The 18,153-nt window shown below is 43.1% G+C and overlaps 1 long non-coding RNA gene across 1 annotated transcript in view; it reads right to left on the bottom strand.

Annotated features, from left to right (window-relative positions):
- The window catches only part of LOC119567093, a 244,613-nt gene that overhangs the window by 221,554 nt on the left and 4,906 nt on the right, over positions 1 to 18,153 (bottom strand). Inside the window, exons 2-3 of the long non-coding RNA XR_005226813.2 lie at positions 17,912 to 18,049; positions 761 to 934 (exon numbers count right to left, since the gene is read on the bottom strand). This is a non-coding gene — a long non-coding RNA (uncharacterized LOC119567093). The remainder of the gene's footprint in view (positions 1 to 760; positions 935 to 17,911; positions 18,050 to 18,153) is intronic.

Raw genomic sequence — 18,153 nt, 5'->3', positions numbered from 1 at the left:
ATCCACGGTGACAAAGAAGAGGCAGGGGTGTTATGTGGCAGAGGAAAAGTTGCAAGAGATAAGCACACATGGGTTCTGTTTCTCACTTTGAAAGTCTGGTTCTCTTACCATTGTGATCAGCAATCCAAAGCATGGGCAGTCGACATATTGGGAATACTTGTTGATATTGAGGAGGAGGGGGAGATGTGTCCAACTTCACATTTTAGCATTTCACTGAGGTGGGGGGGGGGAGGGAGATGAGGTGAGGAATATCAATCACTCTGGCCTTCACAATTTCTTGTGGTGCTCATTGTGACAGAATTAGAACAGATGCAGACTAGTATAAACAACAGGGCCCACTCTGCACACAGAACTGCCATTGACTGCTGCTTGCCTTTCTCAGTTTCCTTTAATGCCTCTGGGGTGTTGTATTTAACACTGTAGCAAACAAGAATTCAGAGCCCATCTATCTGAGGGTTTGTCTAAAGAGGGCCACTCAGAAAAATAATCTGAATTAAGATTAAACCAAATGAAGGCCACTTTAATTCTTCACAAGAGTGTCTATACAGAGGTTGAACATGGTTTAACTAATCCACTTTAAATTCACACCTTTGGTTAATTCAGATAAATGTTCCTGAGTGGCTCCATATAGACAAGCCCTAAATTTCCCACAATAATACATGAAAAAATTCCTCTCTTTTACACTTTATGGACAAAAATCATGACACTTAGCAAAGCGACTGAAGTTTTCAGACTTAGGCAGTTGTACATTTTTTCTTACCTCTCAATGACATGAGGTGTCAGACTCTGGGCACGAAGGAGCACGCAATGCAAGATGACAGCACTGGCTGGTATCTGTGGAAGGGAATTCCACTCCACACATCAGGTGGAGCAAGTAGAGGTCAGGTTCAAGGGTCATCCAAACACACTCCTCTTTGTCATCTACAGGTGGATCCTGAGAATCAACACATTCGTCAGGACTGAACATGACATGGACTTGACAGATCCTGCACATTCCATGAATATAATCAATGCCATTCATCCACACTTAGGGCACTGCAGACAGTGTGTGTGTCGGGGTGGGGGTGGGGGGAGAGATCTCAAGACTTTCCTTAAAGTCCAAAAAAGGTTTATTGCCTCTGCTCTGCCCCTGTGTTCCAGCCTCAGAAAATTCAGCTGGGTACTGCCACAACACAAACATCGGGAATCCCTGTCTTTGACTCATTGCTCCCCAACCTACAACTTGACCTGCTAAAAAATTGAGCTATATGCATTACCCCTGCTGTACATTAGGGAAAGTGGCTGAGTTTAGGTCTGGGTTAGCTAGTACATGTTAGCTAAACCTAACCCAAACTCAGTCTTTTACCCAGTGAAGAAAAATCTGAAGTGGGGTCTGGAAACCTTGCATTATTACCGTACTTGCAAAAGCTGCAGACAACACTTGATGCAAGTGGAGAACTTGTATGCAACGGAGAACCACACAGGATCACACTGATATAAGCGTTCTCTATTTTAAGTCCTTACAGTCAGTTGCACAGGTGATGACTTTCCAGTTTGCCGGGGGGGCTGCAATGCAAGTGGAAAGGATAACATACCATAAGCTGCCTATGCAGGTGACGATGCATCTGATTTATTGCTGTGGATGCCTGGCATGTGCACATTCGAAGGACAGGGTAAGGTAATATCTGCCAAGTGTCATGGAAAGGACAAGTTTTCCCACGCTGGTCCCCCTCTCAGCAGCTAGGAGGCAGGTGAGCAGGCAGCCAAGTTTTTCTCTTACCTCCCCCTTCACATTCCTCTCACTGGTTCCCGTGCCCCGCAGTGCTGCACAATTGGGGAATAGGGAGTCAGGAGGAGGAGAGTACTGACTGCCTCACACTCACCTGACCACTTTCCAAACCTGAGCAACAGGAGGGAGCAAATACTTCTCCTCCCATGGAGGGTGGGTGGAGATGAGGGAAGCAGAGAGACCTGGAGAATGTGTGTGAATGAACTGGATAGCCTGGTTTGGACAAGTCAAGGGAAGGGAAGTAAGAGGAGAGGGGGGATGGCTGAGGAGGAGAAGTAGGAAGACAGACAACTAGCTGGTGGTCAAAGAGACAGTGGAGAAGCAGAAGGAGATGGTTTGGAATAGGAGGAGAGAAAACAAACACTGGAGGAGGAGACTGGCCAAATCAGAATAATCCACTTGCTGCAAAGTTACTCCTCCTCCATCCAGCATTCTACACAGGTTACCACCTATTATGCTAGTGACCAGGAACTAGGGAAGGAAGAACACATCACCCCCAGGAGCCCAGGAAAACCAGTGGGGCCCAGGTTCCGCTGACACACACCATACCTAACAATGTATATCAGGCTAGGAGTGCAACCAATTTACAGTCTTGCAACCCCTCCTCGTGGCAGAATTGCTCTGCTGCAACCTCCCACTGAGATCAATGTAAAACTGCAAACACCAGCTTAGGGTTTCGTAGGAGAGGCTACATTCTGCCCTCAGCTACACCTGGATAAGCCCTTTGTCTTCAAACTCTACCCTCACTGGCTTTCAGCAGAATTGCAGAAAATTCACTGAGACCAGGATTTGGCCCTACAGGGAGAATTTACTTTAACAATTCTATTAACAATGCACAAGTTAGACTAGAATCCAGCTCACCTTCCCATAGAGCCTAGAGGTATTAGTTCTGCAGAGTTAACAGGAGCAAAAACCAGTGGTTAAAACCGTATTTTCATCCCCAAGTGATTCTGAAAACACAGGGAGCTCTGCTGACTACGGAGGTGCCATTTTACATAGTAGCTTTCCGGAGTGGAGCACACTTTCACCAGTTTCAATATTATTAGATGTTTACGTTGCCATCACATCTAGAATGCAGACAGATCAGAGCCCCAGTCCCATTGTTCTAGGCGCTGTACATACACACAGAAAATAGCCTTGAAAGATCTGCTTCCTGTAAGCTCACTGCCTTCCCTAAATCCACCACGGACAGTCTCAACTTTCCCAATACTGCCACATGGACCTGGAAAGGTTAAGCATTTTAAGGTCTCCAGAAAGGCACTGGGCATTTAGTGGAAGCACCAGACTGAGCAAAATCACCAGAATTCAAAGCAGTAGCTGACAACATAGCAGAAAAAGGTCCATTAAAGTTAGGAGTAAGGACTGAATCTGGGGACTGCAGGAGGAAAAGTTAGGAAAGGATTGTGTCTTTGGACACAGGAGATGGTTATTGAGTACATTTGCCGGGGAATAAGGTCTTTTTAGCGTATATTTCGTGTCAACGCTTTGTGAAAGGGATTTGATTTTACATGCATTGAGTTTCACATTAAGGACTATAGGAGCTTGTAGTTAAGGTGAGCACTGCCCTCTTGTGGTCGATTTGAGGAACGGAGGGAGGAAGAGTAAGAAAACTCAGTTAAGGAGTTCAGTGGGAGAAATGGCACATGCTGTTGTCACGGTCACTGTTTTGCAAGTACTTCGAGCCATTTCAGATCATCAAATGGCTCTAGCCTTTAGAGACAGAGGGAAAAAATGCCCCCTATTTCCTACTCCTTATATCCATTCATTCCCAGGACAAAACCCCCTCATCTCAGCCTGTTTTCCAGCAAAGATTTAACATGGAAGTGTTGCAGTCAGTCAGGTGTCCTATAACTGAGGTCATTTAGTTTTACAATGCACTTACTAGTATGCACAGAAGCTTAACGGCCACAGGCTGCACGCTTCCTCCACATTGGCCTTAGCATCCCTTGGCCAGGCAGAGAGGGAGCAGGAGCTGCCGCGGCCACCCCCTAAAGCGCTATTGCTGTCTTCCAGAGTTCTAACCTCACTCAGTACCTTCGCCAAACTGTCCCTCCCTTCCTTCCTTCGCCCACCCTGCTTTATACATGGCAGCTGGGCTCACTAGGGGAATGAGCCTCAGCTGTATCTGCTTCCCAGCCACCTAGTCTCTTTGCAGTTCCCCACACCTGCAGAACTAACTGGGCAAATGGAGAGTTTGCCTTGCTATATCTAGTAATCCTGGCTTTGCTACCCAGGCACTTCACAGGAGCCAACTACTGTGATGATGGGGCCTCGTAAGTGGTGTCCATATTGAAGGATGTGTAGTAAACCCTGTCATAGTCACAGGCAACTAACTCTATGTTGAACTTGCAAAAACCCACAAAAAGGAACCCAGTCTGTCGGGTAAATTGCTCAGCTACTGCCAGAATATTTATTGAGAAAGTTGGTGCAAGACACTGTGTAAAAAGTGTGACATCAAAAACCCCAAACGGAATAAAACCACACTGAGTCAGCTGCATTTAAATGAGCCTAAAGTAAGTGATTTATGACATCCTGGCAGGAAAATGGACCAAGATGCATGTATACAAAATACTTAAAAACATTCAGAAACAGGGCCTGATCCAATGCCCATTGAAGTGAATGGGAGTCTGTCACTTAACTTCAGTGGGCATTGGATGAAGGCCATACTGCTGTTTGTTCTTTTATACTCCAGCGGAAGCAGATAATATTAATATCTGAGATATACTTATTAAATAACAGCTATTTTTATTATTTATTTTTATTTATTTTTATTTATTATTTATTTATTTTTATTATTTGCCAATTAATTACAGTTAACTCACATGATTAACTCAAAAAATTAATCACGATTAATCGCAGTTTTAATTGCACTATTAAACAATAGAATACAAAATGAAATTTATTAAATATTTTTGGATGTATTTCTACATTTTCAAATATAATGATTTCAATTACAACACAGAATACAAAGTGCACACTGCTCTTTATATTTTTTTATTACAAATATTTGCACTGTAAAAATGATAAAAGAAATAGTATTTTTCAGTTCACCTCATACAAGTACTGTAGTGCAGTCTCTTTATCATGAAAATGCAGCTTACAAATGTAGATTTTTTTGTTACATAACTGCACTCAAAAACAAAACAATGTAAAACTTTAGAGCCTACAAGTCCACTCAGTCCTACTTCTTGTTCAGCCCATCGCTAAGACAAACAAAAAGAAAAGGAGTACTTGTGGCACCTTAGAGACTAACCAATTTATTTGAGCATTAGCTCACGAAAGCTTATGCTCAAATAAATTGGTTAGTCTCTAAGGTGCCACAAGTACTCCTTTTCTTTTTGCGAATACAGACTAACACGGCTGTTACTCTGAAATAAGACAAACAAGTTTGTTTACCTTTATGGGAGATAATGCTGCCCACTTCTTATTTACAATGTCACCAGAAAGTGAGAACAGGTATTTCCATGGCACTTTTGAGGCCAGCATTGCAAGGTATTTATGTGCCAGATATGCTAAACATTCGTATGCCTCTTCATGCTTCAGCTTTAGGTTTCCCCATACTCTTGAACTCATCCTGCTACCACATGTGACAACTACTAACTGCCTTGTCTTCACTAAGAGTTTACCTCAAGTTAGTAGAGCCTTTTTTTTTTCTATAGTGAAGACAAGGCCTAAAAAAGAGCTTGATACCACTGTTCTTGGTGGATTGCTATGGATGGATGTGGTTTTGGAAATGTGTGAGGAGCCCAGCTGCCACACCAAGAGGCACTCGATCAGTAACTCAAACAACATAAAGGCATGAAAGTCTAGTCTCAAATCTTCTGGGAGTCATTTGGCAAGGACCAAGGAATAGAAAGCCTCTTCTTGCAAGACTGCCCGCCAGAAGTCAGAGGGTGACGTAATAATCCCAGAGAGGCAGGAGGCCATCACAGTAGTTTTATCTCTTTAAATATTTTCTTCATTCCAGGGTCTCATCTGCTTTTTTCAAGCCAGCCCACTGTAGAAGTATAGCAGCTAACAGATCCTGATGAGAAGGGTCAGAATTTGGCTTTTAAAAGCTCTTGGTAGGAATATAGGAACTGCCAGATTGGATCAGACCCTTGGCATATCTAGTCCAGTATCCTGCATCGGACAGTGGCCAGCACCAGCTGCATCTGAGGAAGGAGTAATAACCTTGCAGTGGGTAGAGGTAAATGAATTTTCACAAGAAATCTTCTATCTTGCCAGGAGAGATTCACCAAGTGAAAACGGCTGAACACAGTGATGTATGCAATTGAGTTACCCTTCTGTAGAAAGGACTGAATCAGGAATGTTAGCCAGCTCATCAGGGAACTTGTTACATAGAAACTGCATGGTGATAGTTTCCCTGCCACCCACTGAGTGCTATTGAGAATGACATGATTCCAGGAGCTGGGGCTTCACAAAAGACACCAAATATCCTGAGAGTTGACAGTGCTGCACAAGGAGCACCAGCTGGATGTTTTCTTCTCAAGTAGCCTGAGTAGTGCAGATCATCTGGCACCCTGGGTACAAATAGGCTGGAATAGCTCCTTTTCTGGAGGCAGAGCAGCACTAGGGCCTGTGGTAGGTTCTGTTGAAGGATCGGATGCTAATCGGTACTATGCTCAAATAACAGACACAGTCGCTGAGGAGACACAATTTATGCTGTAGGCCCTGGGGAAGGATGGATCGCACTCACTGCTAGGCTCATGGCTTCATTAGCTCCTAAAAACTCTCCACTTTAGACTCTCAGGAAAAGAAAAAGAATGGAGACAAGAAGGAGGTGTTCCTGCTATTACTGCCTCTGCAATTATATTTTAATTGAAGAAAAACAAAACAAAATAGGCAGAAAGGAGAGAAAGAAATAGGATGAGAAATAAGGAGAGGATGAAGGAAACAAAGACCCACAGGACCTAGTTCAGCTCTCAGATACTGAGGGGCAATTTACATTGACTTCAGGGCAGAACTGGGCCCATAGCTTAGCAGATTTTTAATGTCTTTATAGTCCTTCATTTCAATGAGTGTCTGCAATAAATCCCTGGCTGCATGGTGCAGATGACTGTGTGAGAGGGTGGAATATGTCTGGTCTGGGGAACTGCAGTGAAATTGAAGCTTATTGTTACCAATAGTTGTGTAATTAGGTTAAAAGGACGTAAGCCTTTATAAATTCAATTTCCTTCCTCTTCTGCGCGGATATTTTAGGCAGAGGAAAGTCCTCTTGGCTGGAATTTGAAACTGAAATATCACCTACTTAAAAATAGCAACTCAGAAAAAAGAAGCATGTAAGAAATCACAATTAAAAAAAGTATCTGCCCAGTTAACACAGTTACATAAGAGTGGGCATAGAACCCAGAGCTTTTAAAAATGTAGGCAACCAGCCTGGCACTGCCGTGTGTAAAGGGGGCCTCAAATTTAGACACTTGTTAATTTTCGGCATTTGATAAGTTTCGCAACTTGTTTTTATGAGCATCCCTATCGGACCAAAATGTGACACACTCTCTCAGCTTAGAGCTGCAAATTTAAGCAAATAAGAGATGTGATTTGGTAAAAGACATAATTTTTTTGTTAACTGATATAGATTTTGTCATATTAAAGAGTTTAAAATGTTCATAAATAGTAATAAAAATATATCGGTTCTGATGGCACAAGATTAGACCATGTGTTGTCATTTTAAAATTTTTATTATGGCTAGGGGCCTCAAAAGCTGGAAGAGGCCAGGGCCGCTCTGGACTTCTGAGAGGGCCTGCACATCACACACAAGAAACATACCTTCACAGGAGGCAGTCTCAGCTGAAACCAGTGATTCAATGAGCCAGGCGACGGGCCTCCAGCTGGTCCTAGCAGGTCAGGTTTGAGGCATGCTTTGTGCCCCGTGTTCGTGCTGTACCTCTTCTGCAGTGTGGCAGTGCTAGAGGAGGAAGCCCTGTCTGTCTGTCTTGGCATCTTTCAGCAGCGTTAAATTCAATCAGTATTTTCAAAATGATCATTAGAGCATTAAAGGCAGCAAGAAAGTAAAAGCCAGTTTTGGAGCAGAATTCACCCCGTTGAAAATTAGAGCTGGTCGGGAAAAGGGACATATTCTTTGCAAACATTTTTCTTCCAGCTGAAAAATCTCCAATTTCTAAAGCTGTTGACCAAGTCTATTGAAGATAAAAGTCTTGGATGTAAAGTTCATAAGATCTCTCTCTCTCTGCAAGCAGGGGGGACCCCCATGTCTCTGGATGATTGAGCCACTAAGAAAAAGCATAGCCACTAACCTAAAAGTGCCATGCCCCTGTGTGGCTGACATGTTGATTCCACGGGTCAGCCAGAAAGCAAGAAATGGGCCGTGGAGCCTCAGAAGGAATCACTGGAGTCTTCACCAGGGAGGTGGCGTGCAACTCACTGTGGCCATCTCAGCCAGGAAGCAGCTTTCTCACCACCCTCTTTAATGATCTAGTGGGGGAGGCCCCTACACTACAGTGCTTTCTTTGATGATCAGTTTCCCATCTCACTCTGTGGTAGTCTTTGGAGGGTAGTCCCCCCACTTAACTTCCTTGTGATCTGTGAAGCAGAAGCCATCCATTAGCCTTGGGCAATCTCAAAAGAGAGGAAAGCTATCTGCAGCTTTCTGTGGTGAACTGGGAGGGGCCTAGTTAGCTTAGCCCTGGTCTACACTACGAGTTTAGGTCGAATTTACCAGCGTTAGATCGATTTAACCCTGCACCCGTCCACACAACAAAGCCATTTTTGTCGACTTAATGGGATCTTAAAATTGATTTCTTTACTCCTCCCCGAAGAGGGGATTAGCGCCGAAATCGACAGCGCCGGGCCAAATTTGGGTTAGTGTGGACGCAATTTGACAGTATTGGCCTCCGGGAGCTATCCCACAGTGCTCCATTGTGACCGCTCTGGACAGCACTCTGAAATCGGATGCACTGGCCAGGTAGACAGGAAAAGCCCCTCGAACTTTTGAATTTCATTTCCTGTTTGTCTAGCGTGGCGAGCTCATCAGCAGAGGTGACCATACAGAGCTCATCAGCAGAGGTGACCATGGAGACCCAGAATCGCAAAAGAGCTCCAGCATGGACCGAATGGGAGGTACTGGATCTGATCGCTGTAGGGGGAGACGAATCCGTGCTATCAGACCTCCGTTCCAAAAGACGAAATGCCAAAATATTTGAAAAAATCTCCAAGGGCATGAAGGACAGAGGCTATCATAGGGACCCGCCGCAGTGCCACATGAAACTTAAGGAGCTTAGGCAAGCCTACCAAAAACCCCAAGAGGCAAACACCCGCTCGGGGTCAGAGCCCCAGACATGCCGCTTCTATGATGAGCCGCATGCAATTCTAGGGGGTGCCCCTACCACAGCGCCCCCCCAGCCCCATATGTGGACTCCTGCAAGGGGGAAGTCTCATGCAACAGGGATGAGGATTTGGGGGACGAGGAAGATGATGAGGATAGGAAGGTTGAAGATAGCGCACACCAGGCAAGCGGAGAAACCATTCTCCCCAACAGCCAGGAACTGTTTATCATCCTGAATCACCCAACACCCTCCCAACCCAGGCTCCTGGACCCTGAAGGTGGAGAAGGCAGCTCTGGTGAGTGTACCTTTGTAAATATAATACACGGTTTGAAAGCAAGCGTGTTTAATGATTACTTTGCCCTGAAGACTTGGGATGCATTTGCAACCAGTACAGCTACTGGAAAAGTCTGTTAACATGTCTGGGGGATGGGGCGGAAATCCTCCAGGGACAGCTCAATGAAGCTGTCTCGGAGGTATTCCCAAAGCCTTCACAAAAGGTTTCTAGGGAGGGCAGCCTTATTGTGTCCTCCACTGTAGAATTCAGAAGGATTCTCTTTTTCACTGCTCCACAGTGCCTATTGGTTTGGTAAATGGGGGACTTCAGTCTCCAATGCTCTCTGTCTGGCCCCCTTTCTTAGCATTAAATTCCATCATTGTCTTTAAAAATTGCTCCCTCCTTTTTATTCTGTGGCATGTTCAGGGGCACTCTTGCCTCTTGTTTTCTTACATCTCCTTCATGAAACCAGTCTACAGTGCACAGTTGCTTCTTATTCACCCACAAACGCTTATGCTCCAATACGTCTTTTAGTCTATAAGATGCTACAGGACTCTTTGCCGCTTATTTATCTGGAATGTTTCATGATCAAACACACCATCGGTCACTGGAGAAGCAAAGCTTAATAAAGGGAATTAAAAGTTATTTTTCAGGGCATAAATTGATCCTGATGGGGATCTGGAGGAGTTCCCCTCTCCACTCCAGTGTATAACATCACGCAAGTAGACAGGTATATTGTAGGCTGTTTGTTTTTTCCTTCCTTTGAAGCATTAGGCATTGGCGTGTGAGGCAGGACACATGCAATGAAGTCTGATTCACTATGGCATCTTTGTTCTACCTTCATCTAATGATTGTGCTCCAACAGAATAAACTTGAATTTCCTAATATGGTAAATATCTAGTGCTCTCTCCAGGTGCTTGTTAAACAAGAGCACTAGCGCGACTGCTCTTTACATTCTAACACAACTGTTTTATTTATTAACTAGAATTCTCAATCCACATCGAGAATTCACCTTTTACAGAGAATTCTTTCCCAGGTGTCAGGCTGGTGGGTCTTGCCCACGTGTTCAGGGCCTAACTGGTTGTCATATTTGGGGTCAGGAAGGAATTTTTCTCTGGAGTCAGATTGGCAGAGACCCTGGGTTTTTTTTGCCTTCCTCTTCAGTATGGGGCATGGGTCACTTACAGGTTTAAACTAGTGTATATGCTGGATTCTCTGTAACATGAAGTTTTTAAATCATGATTTGAGGACTTCAGTAACTCAGCCAGAGGTTAAGGGTCTATTGCAACAGTGGGTGGGTGAGGTTCTGTGGTCTGAAATGGGCAGGAGGTCAGACCAGATGATCATATTGAATTTCTGACAAAGTCTATGAGTCTACGTTGCTCTACGTGCTCTGACCACAGTTTGGTGGTTTGCTTAACTGTACAGTAGTTCTCCGAAAAACGGTTGCATCAGATGTTTGCCAGATGCAACACTTGTTCAACCACAGTAGCTCACACAGTGAGGTGACTTTAGTAGCCAAAGGTCATAGAGTTGTGTGGCGAAAAGATGTACTCTCAATTTTTCTTTTTTTTCAGAGATGCAGCAGGCATGCTGGAGGGAAATGAAGGTATGGGGGAGCTGGGTGGCAGAAGGTCTTAAAAGTTACTAATAGACATGGGAGATTAAACAGTTGGCTTTTGCTTTTTTGGCAATTATATAGCAAAACTGGAAATGTTTCATAAAAGCTTTGCAAGCAAGAAAAATAAATGAGAAAATGAGAAAAGAGTTAGATTCAATTAATCAAAGTGAGATGTAATTTACTGGTCTGATCACACTAAAAGCCTCTATTGGACCCATGATTAGCATTGGTTTGAATTTTACTTATGATCATGAATCAGCAGTGGTGCCTAAGAATTTAGGGCCCAATCCTATGGCCACTGAAGTCACTGGGAATCCCTCTGTTGGCTTAGATGGGCATAGGATCAGGCACTTTGTTTGTGTCTGGGATGTTTTGGGATGCTTGGGTTTGAGCTCTTGGTTTTCCCCATCATGGTGACTGAGCTGAAATTGGAACCCACATCTGATTGGAGTGGTGAAATACCCATCCTCCCCAAAAGGTCATGGAGTCTCACTTTTGGGTTCAGACCCATCTGTATTCAGGGTGGTTTCTGGCCTGTTATATAAAAAAATTACCTCTCCTCTCCCCCTAGGGAGAACACACAGTGAAATGAACATCAGTCAGTGCAGTGTCTCTTCTCACAGTCCTGGGCATGATCAGCAGTGTAACCAGGAGGGACTTGCACTGGGCATGCACACAGCTACACAGTGGCACATATAGTACATGCTGACAGCTACCTAGTTAAGTAGCAATGACCTGTGTACTAAAAGCCAAATGCATTTGCATTTTTGTATTATCTTTTGTATTATCTTTTGTATTGCTTTTGTATTATCTGCTCCTCTCTCTAAGGGCTCCAATCTCTCAGCAATTTCCCCCTCATTTAATTTTAGCAACCCTTTGACAGTCCTTCAAGGGACCACTATTTGCATTATTATCAGCACTCTAATTGTAAGCCCTGATTTGGGAAAGCCCCAAAGCATGTACCTAAATCCCATTGACACCAAGAGAACTATCCTGAATAGTTTGAAGCTAGTGGAATTACCTAGGAATAAGGTACTGCTCATTGTGAGTAAAGTTGTCACAATATGGCCCCTAATTAATCTTATGAGATGTAAGTATGTATCGTATATGCTGAAAACCATTTGACAAGAACACGTTTTCAGTGATATGCCAGGAACCATGGCCTAAATTTGCAAAAGTGACTGGTGATGTTGCTGCCTCAATATTTGCATAGTCGAGTAGGGGACACTTTAATTAGGTCTGATTTTCAGAGGGCAAGTGCTTGATACTTCCTGAAAATCAGGCCCCTTTAATGTGTCTTACACTGAGTATCAAAAATTGTGACGCCCAAAATCAGTTGTCACTTTTGAAAAAAATTCAGGCCATGATACTTATGGGCCATAAAGATTTACACAAATCAATAAAAGGTCCAAATTCTGCCCTTGGGTGCCTGCAGACCTCTATGATTGGCTTTGGTGGGTGTTACACATGTGCATTCCAGAGGCAGAATTTGGCCTGTTGTGTTTAAGGCCATGTCTACACTATGGGGACTATCGTGGCCTAGCTATGGTGCGATAGCTATGTCGACATGACCCCATAATATGGATGCAGCCTACACCAACAGAAAGGTAGCCTGGCCCTGAGAAAAAGCTGGGACAGAGAGATTTGGGGCTGAGTGCTGGCTGGAAGAGTCTTGGGACTGTGAGCAAAGAAACTGACTCCTACTGTTTGGTTCCTACTGTGTTCAGGGACACAGGACTTTCTGTTCATTCTTTGTAAATGAACAGGATTGCATCAGATACCTTGCTCCATCATCAGGGTCTCCTCCTAAGTGAAACAATCCACAGAGCCCTGAACTTGGTTAATCACTTAGGTCAAAAAACGGTAAAAAGTTTAGTGCTTGGTGCCAAGTCTGAAACAGCTACAGTTTTCCAACCTATTAATTATGTGCAAGTGGAGTTTGCACATGACTTTGACAAAGAGACCTCAGAATTAAACCACATGGCTAAATACGGTGCTGTTTTCTTATGAGTCATACAGCTAGCCGGTTAATATTATAATCTAGAGGAAAACCCCCTGAGCCAGTGCAACAGCAGCTTGAATAGGGTAAAAAGAACAAAAAAAAAAACCCCTCAAACCTAGCTACTGGGCTTTTTTCTTTGTTACCTAGAAATAATTTAGCATGCATGAAGGCAGTAGACAAATGTATTTAGCAATGGTCAGAGTCCATAGGATAATATGATTTCACAGCCAATACCACAGCCTCAGAAATGTGGGGAAATGAATGACAATGCTGACCTTCTCCCTCCCTTTCCCTTTTCCTTTGTTTCCTTTGGAGATGTGCCAAAAGTTAAATTGACCCAGTGGTGTTGCTCAGAGATGTGAAAAATCCACACCCCTGAATGAGGGAGGTAAGTAGACCAAGTGCCTCGTTTAGACAGCACTAGATCAATGGAAGAATTCTTCCATTGACCTAGCTACCAGGAAGGTGGATTAACTATGTTGAGGGAAGAACCCCTCCACTGCAGCATGTTAAGTGTAGATGTAGCCTTAGAAAGAATAAAAGGGCGTGGTAAGTGTGTGTGTGTGTGTGTGTGTGCGTGTGAAAATGAGACAGGAGAGAAGGTTTTAGAACGCCAGACCCCCATTCCACCTAACCCCTCTTCTCCCCCAGCTGTCTCTCCTTCCCTCCACTCCCTGTTCATGTAGGTCTTCTCCTATTTTATGACTGTTACCCCGGCTCTAACATGCTATGTCTATGTAGTATTGTCTGGTTTTCTATTACCTGGTCTTGCAGCCTTGACAAGTTATAAAATTGTGTACTTGCATAATTCTATTGGAGAGCCGTCACCCATGAGGTATTTGGAAATATATACAAGCTGTAAGACCCTTTTTGTACTTTTCATTGTCTGTTTCTTTATGAAAATAAAAAATTAATCACCAAACTTTTAAAACATTCTTTTGTTCTCCAAGGTACTCATAGGAAATAGGTACCTTCAAAATACTTTTCACATGTATTTTAAATTATTGAGTAAAGCTCACAATTAAGGAAGTGAAACACACGGCTGGGTAGGCATTATCCAAATCCAGGGCCAACTCAATTTTAATTATTAATAAAAACAGACACGTATATATACAGGGATGGATGTTTTTGAGGGGGAAAGTCTCAGCTATAGTACAACCTACTGTTGACATTATCACGATGAAAAGTGACCATTTTATCTTAGATGGCTTGGCTCTGGATTTGGGTGAATGGTGCTCCATGTGTAATACCAGAGGGTGCCACATTTCATTGTTTCTGGAGGCTGAGCTCACTGTACACAACAGGGGCTTTTTGCATTCCTCCAACCCCCCTCACTTATGCTAGAAGTTCTGTGACTCTCCAATGTCACCCCCCCCCACCATACTATTGTCCCCTATTCTTCCCCTCATGCCAGGGTTCTGTGTTCATCCCATTCCCCCGTAGTACCTTCCCATAGATCATTCTTATTTCTTGTTTTTCTGTATGGGAGATGAACTCTATTGGGAGGATGGGCAGAGCTAAAATGGGTGTATTGGTATTCTGGAAGGTGTTAATGGCTACAATCAACTGGTTCCTTTATTTATAGACAATTAGAGAGGTGGTTGAAGCTGCTGGGTCTGCTAACTAGATGCCAGGGGCACCATGTACCCCCATTTTCCCCATCTGGTTTTCTCATTTTTCACCAAAATCAGTAAGATTCTGCCTAGAATATTTCTTGAAATTTTGGAATTGATTGGATGTGGTATTCACAAGGTATCACATTACAGAGACACAAACAGAGAAACGCTGTGAAGTTGTGTGTAAGTCCTTGCTTCGCATGGCCGGTCAATGTGTTGTATCTATAGGAATGGCTCAGCAAGGACAGGGTGTATCCCTGCAGTCTACCAGCAGGATCTGTAGGCACAGAGTGCTGGTGCTGCACAAATATCTGCTGTGGAATTCTCCTACATTAGCCACAGAAATTAGCCATTAAAATCATGCAAATTTCCTGTGGCCCAGTTTATATGTTATTGTGTGGGACAGTACTGGGTTAGCCAGCCTTTCACTTCAATGTCAGGGCAGTTCAGTAGTGACGAGACATGGGCTTCAACTCTAAAATTCAGATACAGTTTTGAACACCATGAAGCCTGGGAGTGTTTGAACTCAGAGATTTAAATGTTTTGATGAAAAAAATTAAACCATCTTTAACCTTAACAGACTGCAACCGTTATTTTCAAATATACAGATGCTAACAGGCATATTACAAAAATACACCTTCATACTTGGCACTGACTGACATTTATGTTGGCAATCTCCTCCGAGAGGCTAGGAACTTAACCACAAAGGAGTGATAACTCCCCTTTCATCCCAAAAGGTGGTACATGCAATATATGACAAAGGCATATTGGTGAGACAGAATGGGAGAGCTGCCTATCTATTGCTTGTGATGTATCATTTCTGTGCACAGAGACCTTCCGCTTCTAGAGGTATACCTCTGGCACCAGTCATAAACATGGTCAGTTTACTAATCCTAATCTGTGTATGGGTGCCCCAAGTGGAAATTATCAGACTCAATAAAATGGGGGCATTGCTGTGGTTTTAAAGAGCTTGCTCAGATGCGTTGGTGATGGGCACGGCACAAAATGAAGATAGAATATTCATCAATAATATGAATTTAATGAATACACTTTTGTGTCTCAGAGAATGGGGACCCAGTGAAGAGAGTATATTGTTTAGATTGCTCCAAAAACTTGAGCTTTATAGATAAAAATAAAAATAAGATACTATGTATGACTCTAGCAACTAAAATACAATCTGGCCACTGTCATACGGTTAGGATAAAGATCAGAAAATAAAAGGATGTATATAAATGAACATGTATCACCTCCAGATGTCAAGGACATGTTCTATAAGTGCTCTGTGTGTAGATAAACTGTGGAACACTATGTATTTAAACAGGATATTGAAATGTTGTACTTCCTCCGCAGATGTGGCTAGCAAAATAACAGAGTCCCTGCTGAGCAAAGCAAGGCAGAAAAGACAATTGAAGTAGTGATTCAGGGAACAGTGGCGCACTAATGAAGATAGAAACTCTAAAAAGGAGATACTGAAGGCCAACTACAAGTCAAGAAAGCCAATAAATGACTCCTCTTGCTAAGAAACTTGACTTCCTCATCCAGACACCACTGTTGGGGCAGACACATTTACTCTCCCCATTCAGCACAAAGTTGGAGTAATCAGACTTCGTGAGGCAAACGAGCTGGGGGTGGCAGTGAGGGAATTCACCCCCAACACTGAATGGGGGCCACTAGGCTACAACTCAGCCCCTTTGTGGCTACTATTCCTGCCCCTCTGCACCAGCTTCAGAACACCCAGTCCATGTACTTGTAGATTCTACAGGTACTCACCGAGTCTGTCCCCAACCCACCTGAACCCATTTGCCCAGAGACCCCTCTGAAGATTTTAGATGGGCCTGAGGACTTTGTGTCAGCCAGCCACTATTCGCATTCTCAAAAAGAAAAGGAGTCCTTGTGGCACCTTAGAGACTAACCAATTTATTTGAGCATAAGCTCTCGTGAGCTACAGCTCACTTCATCGGATGCATTCAGCTGTAGCTCACGAAAGCTTATGCTCAAATAAATTGGTTAGTCTCTAAGGTGCCACAAGTACTCCTTTTCTTTTTGCGAATACAGACTAACACGGCTGTTACTCTGAAACCTGTCATTATTTGCATTCTGGTGCTCACAACATTCCAGACTCAGTCAACACACACGGAAAGATTCAGTCTTGCCTTTCTGGGTGAATTTCAGCTTCAGAGAATTACAGAGAAAGTTAAACAGAGCATTATAAAACACCTCAGTTTAACATTCAGCTTTACCATTCAAATGTTAGGTCACTCAGATATTAAAAATTATATATTACAATGGTCTTTAAATTTAAAGATATAATCTAAAGAAAACTTGGTTACCTTGGACTATTTTATGTCCTGTGTGATTCTCTTGTCTTTTCACAGACTAACAACAAAACCCATGTTGGTTTGTGGCTAGATGCTTTGGTGTGTTGATGTTGTCAGTGCTGGTTTCCAGTTTTCTTGGGTGAAATCTTGTACCAAACACAATTGTGTGCATCAGTTTTCCCCAGTGAATCAGTCTCTCCTTGGAATCTTTTACTGGATGGGAACTGTTCAGAATAGTGCTTGAAATATAACTATTTGTCTTTGAACTCCTTATCCTGGGTGTTGCCTCAATTGGTTTCTCTGTGAATGCTTTGCTTTCTTTCACCAGGACTGAACTTTTTGCTGTCCTTACCAAGAGATTTTCCTTTTTTAAAACCAACCTGTTCCATTTGCTATTACATTTTGTTGGTTAGCTGCTGTTTGCCCATTTTCACTAGTGTGAAGACCACGACATTAAAAAAAATCGTATGTCCATTCCCAAAGATGCAGGTTACTTGATGCTATGCAGCAAGAGATTTTGGATGATAAGGTGTGGCATTCCCCAGGGTGCAATCTGGACAGCTGAACAGCTGTTTCCCCTCAATTCTCCAACCGAGGTGCTTTTTACATTGCTTCTCTGTGAGAGCAACTACTTCAGGTCTGTTCACACACAACCTCTAGCATGCAAATTACTCCCAGCTATACTGTCTAAGTGCTCTGGCCAGCCACTCTTGAATTACACTGCAACACCAGCAAAGTCCCAGTCCCAAACTTTCCCCCAGAAATGTGCATCTTGACTGCCCAGCCCTCTCCTGGACAACACAAGCTCATGTAAAGTCTGTCATTTTATTAATAGAAAATAATATGCATAAATCGTGTCATCTCATAAGGCATTTCCCAAACACTTCAATCCAAGCTCACTAGCTTAAACCAATAAAACAAGTTTATTAACTACAGAAAGAAAGATTTTAAGTGATTACAAGTAATGAGGCATAAAAACCAAAACTGGTTACCAGAAAACAAAAATAAAACTCAACTAATACCTACCTTAACAAACTAAGTGAATTCAAAGCAATAGTCTCTCTCACCACATGCTTTAGCACTCTTACTGGCTGAATGTTTCTCAGTCAGGATTCCTCCCCGAGGCCAGAGCTGTTTCCTTTGTTCTTCCAGGTGTTGTGGCTGCTGTGGGTAGAGAGAAAGGACAGAATAATTTGTGGCATTTGATCCCCATTTTTATACCTTTTCCTCTTCTTTGAGAATCATTGCTAGCTGGGGTTCAGGAGATA

Source organism: Chelonia mydas, chromosome 9 (genome assembly GCF_015237465.2).
Source record: "Chelonia mydas isolate rCheMyd1 chromosome 9, rCheMyd1.pri.v2, whole genome shotgun sequence".
NCBI lineage: Eukaryota > Metazoa > Chordata > Testudines > Cheloniidae > Chelonia > Chelonia mydas.
This window is presented reverse-complemented; position numbering and strand designations above follow the sequence as displayed.